The following is a 6,418-nucleotide window of genomic DNA, read 5'->3' on the forward strand; positions in this document are numbered from 1 at the left end:
GGGGAGGTCATGGTGCATACGGATTAATTGGATAATGGGTTGAGATGGATATGGGCCAAATGTGACTTTTGGCGTGATATTTGGAAAGGATATGTTTTTGGGCCAAATGGGATTTTTGGCGTGCGTGGAAAAAAATATGTTTTTATGGGTTTTGAGATGTGGTTTATGAGACATGTGCATTGCGCATACTTCATGCATATTATTTGAGTTTTATATGTATTTATCTGGTGGTGTTTGGATTTTACTTACCTGCGGCACCATTTTGATTCCGTAGATTTTGGTGCAGAGATCGAGGATGGGGAGGAGGGGGAGGCTGAGCCCGAGGACGCGGTTCCGCCGGGGTGCTAAAGTTTATGCTTTGTATTTAGTTTAAAATTATGTTTGTGTCCTGTAATATTTTAATATATATGTTTTGAACAGCTTTGTGTTAAATTAAGAAAAATTCTGGTACTTAGTTATATGACTTTGCTATCCGCTGCGTGTCCCTTCGTGCACATTTGTTGCTTTTGCACACATTTAGCACACGTCGTTAGGGTGGTGACCCGTGATGTCATCATCCGGACGTCTCGATTTTCCCGTGTCCATGTGTGGGGATTTGGGGGCGTCACATTATACTTGAGTAATTCCCATTCACAATTGGCAGTACATAATCCTTCAAGGTGCGTGGCAATGCCTCATTTTCTTTTTCAGCCATGGCTAGTATCTTATTTCTTCTTCGTGATCTAAGAGTTCTTTCAATCTCCGGATCAAAAGGAATAATATCACGAGATCTAGCACGACGCATCCAACGTAAAAAACACACCTGTAGAACAATAAAATATAAGAATAACTTAAAATAGAATTCTAAATTAAAACCAAGATTACTTAGTATCGATATTGGCAAAAAATAAGAATAAATCAATCCCCGGTAACGACGCCAAAAACTTGATCGGTGCAAAACTGCAAGTACACAGTATCGTAGTTTTATAATAAAGTGATAAGAAGAGTATCGTCATCAGGGATTGGTACCTTACTTTTTCCAAATACCAAAATTATACTAATCTTGATTTTATCTAGAGGAATCACTAAGATTTTTGTAGTTGCAAATTAAACTAAGATCAACTCAAAGAGAAATACGTAAAGGAAATAAAACCGACGTTCGAAGATCAAATTAATGGGAAAGCAAACTTCTAGGAAATCGATTTCACCTAATTCTTCAATATTCTTTTCTCATCCAGCTAATTTAATTTAATTCTTTTTTTTCATTAGCAAATCTCTAATTCATTCAACAGGCTCTTTCGATAGTCAATTGGAAATTATTCTTGTTCATCAATTCACACAAGAATATGCAAATTAATAAAGCAAGAAAGCAATAAGACCAATGATTTAAATACTACATAGGTTCATACAAGTCTTTCAATCTCTATATTTACCTATGCTGAAATATTCAAGATCTACCCTATGATTCCCTCTTTCGATAGCAAATCACAAGATTAAATATCATCTAATCAATGGCCAGTTAATTAGAAGCAATAAACTCAGAATAAATCAGATAAACAAAGAGAGAATTGCCTTAAATTAGCATAGACAATCAAGCATAGTTCGGAACTGGGTTACATCGTTTTCGTAGAATAAATAAAATTTAGCTCATGCTAGAAATGGAATTCAACATAAACGAATTCACCATAATTATTCTGAGAATATTGGAAGAAAATAAAGGCTGAAAAATACTCCTCGCAGCCGCAACTCATCTTAAAAAACTCAAGAAAATGATTCAATGCTTTTCTTCTGTCTATGCTCGTGTATGATTCCAACGTACGTGCAATATATGGAATTCCCTCTTCAAAATAGATGAATTGAATCCTTCTAACTATGTTTTTCTGTCCCAAAAAGTGTTCTCTAGTCAAAAGGTACTGCCATAGAGTGAAAAATTACTTTTATATCGTGTGACGGAGGAAGACACTAGATCTGTCAAAATACAATGTTCGCTCGAGCGGGGTGTCGAGCGCACATCGAGCGTTCGACTCTGCCTAATCTCGCTCGAGCATCCTATCGAGTGCACATCGAGCGTTCGACTCTGCCTGATTTCGCTCGAGCGGCGAATGTCTCCGCTAGAGCGATCTTTATTTTCCAGCAACCCGCTCGAGCTCATTGTTGAGCGGTAATCGAGCGTTTGAATCTGCCTGAATTCGCTTGAGCGGTCAAAAACCTCCGCTTAAGCGATCTTGTAAAATCTGCAATACGAAATTTTGCAAGTCATCAGTCAACCGCGTATAGTTGTTGTTTTGGCCACTAGAGGTGGCTAGAGATGTGGATCTGGAAGGAGCTGGGCATGGAGGGGCTTGGGAAGACCCTGGCGAGGTGGTGGTGGTGTCGATAAGGTGATGTGGCAGCTCTATGACGGCAGATTTGGCAGCCAGGTGGAAGAGTGGCCATGTAAGTCTAGAGGTCGTTTGGGGTACTGTTGGTCGTGTGAGCGAGGGAGGAGGTGCTGTGGAGTTCAGGGAACTCAGTGATGGCTTAAGAAGGCAGTGGGTGGCGGCATGGTTGTGCTGGGTGTCGGTGAGAGGAAGAGACCCGTGCGTTAAACCCATTTTTGGGGTGTGTGGTGTGTGAGACGGAGAGGGAGATGGGAGCTAGGTTTGGTGGAACAGGTTCACCGGTGATAGGGGAGGCCATTGGTGGCGGTGCGGTGGCTTGGACAGTGGCGACGACAACATATGGGTGAAGTACCCATGTGAAGAGAGGAAAAGGGAGAGAGAGGAAGAGTTGCCGTGGGTGGTTCCCATGGTTGGGGTCGGTGCCGGAGGTGGCTGGGAGGTGGCGGCCAGTGGTGGCCATGGGTGGCTTGGGTGAGCTGAGGGAAAGAATCGAGTGAGGGAGGGGCATTCCTTCGAGTATAAGGGGAGAGGGAAGAGAGAGAGAGAGAGAAAATTGAGGGGAAAAAGGTTTAGGTTTGGGTATTTAATCCGGATCCTTCGTCTTGAGATTTTCAAAATGATCTAACGGTAAGAAATTAAAACACTGATTAAACTTAAAAACACTGAGAGGAATTAAGATAAAATATTATTTAACTAAACTTTAGTTTATAAGATATAATCTTCATCCTTAATTAAATGATGAAGTTTTACTAATTATTTTAAGAGAATAAAACTATTTAAATAAAGTAGAGTTTTTAACATAAATTTAAATGTCATAATATTTTTAAATGACTAAAATCATTTAATAAAATGATTTTTCACAATTATAATATTTTTGGAGCTATTCAAAAACATTATAATTGTCTTATTTAAAATCAGGCTTGGTTCAATAACAATGGAAATATCTCATATAAATATTTTTAGGACATTCAAAATATTCGAGGGTTTTAAAACATTGGGCTTACTTTAAAAATCACTTGATATTTTTAAAACCACGCCATAAGAAAGAGAAAGGAGCAGGATATTACACATACTACACTAAAAAGTATGCAGAAATCTACGTATTAGATCATAAATCTTTTCTAATATAGAATAGGATAGATAACTTGTACATTTTTAAGATATTCAAAGTCTGCACACTGGTTTTGTTAATAGAGTGTTACACACTTTATAACTATATATAATATTACTCGTTAAATAAGTATGCTTATTAAAATTAATATTATTTTTGTGTTTAATTTCAGACATGCATATCCAATGTCTTTACTAGCATAAACTAAGGACTGGTTTGGTTACATAAAATCAAACTATCTAATCTCATATAATCATTATAACTTTTTCAAACTTCCACACAAAATATAAAATTCAATCTTTTCAAATTTTAAAATAAAAATTATATTAAAAAGTTATATTATAATAATATTTTATTCAACTTTTAACAAAACATCTTATCTCATCTCATCTGAAATGCGTAACCAAACGAGGCCTAAAGTATGCTTGTTTAATGTACTTCGGTGGTAAGTTATCATCTGCTACAAGTTTGGATAGGCTTTTTTTAAAAAAAAAAAAATTGAAAATGGTTTTAATCGAAAATTTTGTATCAAATTTAATTAAAAAGGTAACAAATATTGTAGCTAATACAACAGTTAGAAAGTTAGGAAACATCGCTTGAACTATTGCTACGTTGATGCATGCATTTATTGTTACATTTTCTTATACTCATGTAACTTTAATATTTGACCCTAATGAATATTTTTCGGAGTTTTTCCCTCTTAAGGATTAGGTTGTGCGGGTTGTCACTAGTTGTTTCCTGTGAAAATGATTATTTTCTACTAAAATAAGTTTTTTTTTTTTTTTTTTTGCCTAGCATAGTTGTTATTGTTTTTGTTCTTTATGTTGTTTAGGGTCACTGCTTTCAAGAATATATCCATAGGGTCGTTGAAATATGTACTCATGTGGATGGCGCCGAAGGAAAGGCCCTGTTTTTCTTAATACCTTAAAGCCTCATTGGGTTACACAATACAAACTATCTCATCTCATCTCATTTTTACAACTTTTTCAAACTTTCACAAAAAACACAATAAACAATTTAGCTTTTTCAAATCTCAAAACAAAAATAATATTAAAAAATTATGTTCTAACAATATTTTATTCAAATTTTATCTCATCTCATCTCATCTCATCTAATCTGTGTAACCAAATGAAGCCTAAGAGTTGCAATTCTTCACTATCTGAAGCTCAACGTTGTGACAGAAATATTTTTTCCCCTTGTGTTTGCTGCTTGTTTGGCAATGAATTTAAGACATCATGTCCACCTTTTAGGAAGTACAGGCTAACTAGTAGTCTTAGTGTGACGCCCCCAAATCCCCACTCACGGACAAGGGGAAATCGAGATGTCTGGATGGTGATATCACAGGTCACCACCCTATCGACGAGTACCAAGTATGTGTATCAGCAACAAATGTGCATGAAGAAACATGCAGCGGATAGCAAAGTCATAAACTAAATACCAGAATTTTTCTTAGTTTAATACAAAGCTGTTCAAAACATACATAATAAAATATTACAAACTACAAATATTGTTCAAACCAACAACAAGCTTAAACTTCAACTCAATACTCCGGCAGAGCCGCATCCTAGGGCTCAGCCTCCTCCTCTTTCTCGAACTCTGCACCAAAATTTACAGTACCAAAAATGGTGCCACAGGTAAGTAAGATCTAAACACCACTAGATAAAAGCATATAAAACTTAAACAATATGCATGAAAGAAAAGCCAATGCACATGATACGTAAAACCATATTTTTCCACGCACGCCAAAAACCTATTTGGCCCAAAAACATTACCATTAAAACCATTCCTCGTCATTATTCCAGATAATGACCCAAATCAATAAACCACCATTTCTCCAAAAAATGGCCCGTAACCAAAACCATAAAAACCAATCCAATTATTGCATGCACCATGATCTCCCCTAGGGATCATCCGCACACTTTGGCTCTGTGCCACACCGCAGGTAATGTCTACGCATGTGACACCTAAACGAGTGATGCCCAGTACTCGCGCCCAGCGGTCCCTGACCAGGCCATCCTCTAGTCCCTGCCACTTTAGGGACCATGGAGTCGACACGACAGTGTTACTGTATCGTGCGATCCGGTCGTCGTCCTGCGACAACTCAGGGGATGTCACTCAGTATTATCCACTCCCGAGTGACCAGAGGAGCTCCACTGAGATAATGCCCCATCCCGGCTTGGGGTCATGATACACACGTACCCGAAAATCCATTTACGCCAACAAAACATGATTTTCTCAATTTAAATAAAATGCATGTGCATGTACCATGTAAATGCAACCACAAGGCACAAACCAACCAACCATTCACAAATCAACAAACTAAGCAACTCTGTCCTCAATCCATCTGACCTCCGAACTCCTCGGACTCGGTCTGGAATCAACCAACCAATAGTAAATATTTATTGTAAGAGTAAAATATATTTAAATCTAAAAGTAGAGTTTGGAAAATACTTATAGCGCTATACGTTATTTTTTGAAAGCTCGCGACATTACGGAGGAGAAAAAGCAACGTAACAGTGTATTTTACACTATGGCCGTGGGTAATAAATTAACCACTTTCGAACGGGGACAAACTAAAGCACAAAATTGATAGAGAATGGCCTTGAGATGTTTATGAAGCTAAAGGAAGTGAGTTTTGGCTGTGGGTGGCGGTGGAAACGACGGTGGAAGGCCAAAAATGGACTGAACGGAGATGAGCTCGTGGGAGCTGCTCCGGTAATGGATCGAGGCTAAAATTAGGTGGATTAGGTCGATAAGAAATAGGGGAAGAAGCTGTGAAGAGGTGGTGGCCAGAGGTGGAACGACGGCGTCGAAAAAGCTCAAAAATTGTGTGTCTTGGAGGAGCTCGTGGCGGCTAACGGTGGCTCGAATGGAGGTGAAACTTGGTGGAAATGTTCACCGGTGGGAGGGAAAGAAAACTGGGTGGGTGGTGTCAGCCACGTCATCG

The sequence above is a fragment of the Carya illinoinensis genome, chromosome 2 (assembly GCF_018687715.1).
Source record: "Carya illinoinensis cultivar Pawnee chromosome 2, C.illinoinensisPawnee_v1, whole genome shotgun sequence".
NCBI classification, from domain to species: Eukaryota; Viridiplantae; Streptophyta; class Magnoliopsida; order Fagales; family Juglandaceae; genus Carya; species Carya illinoinensis.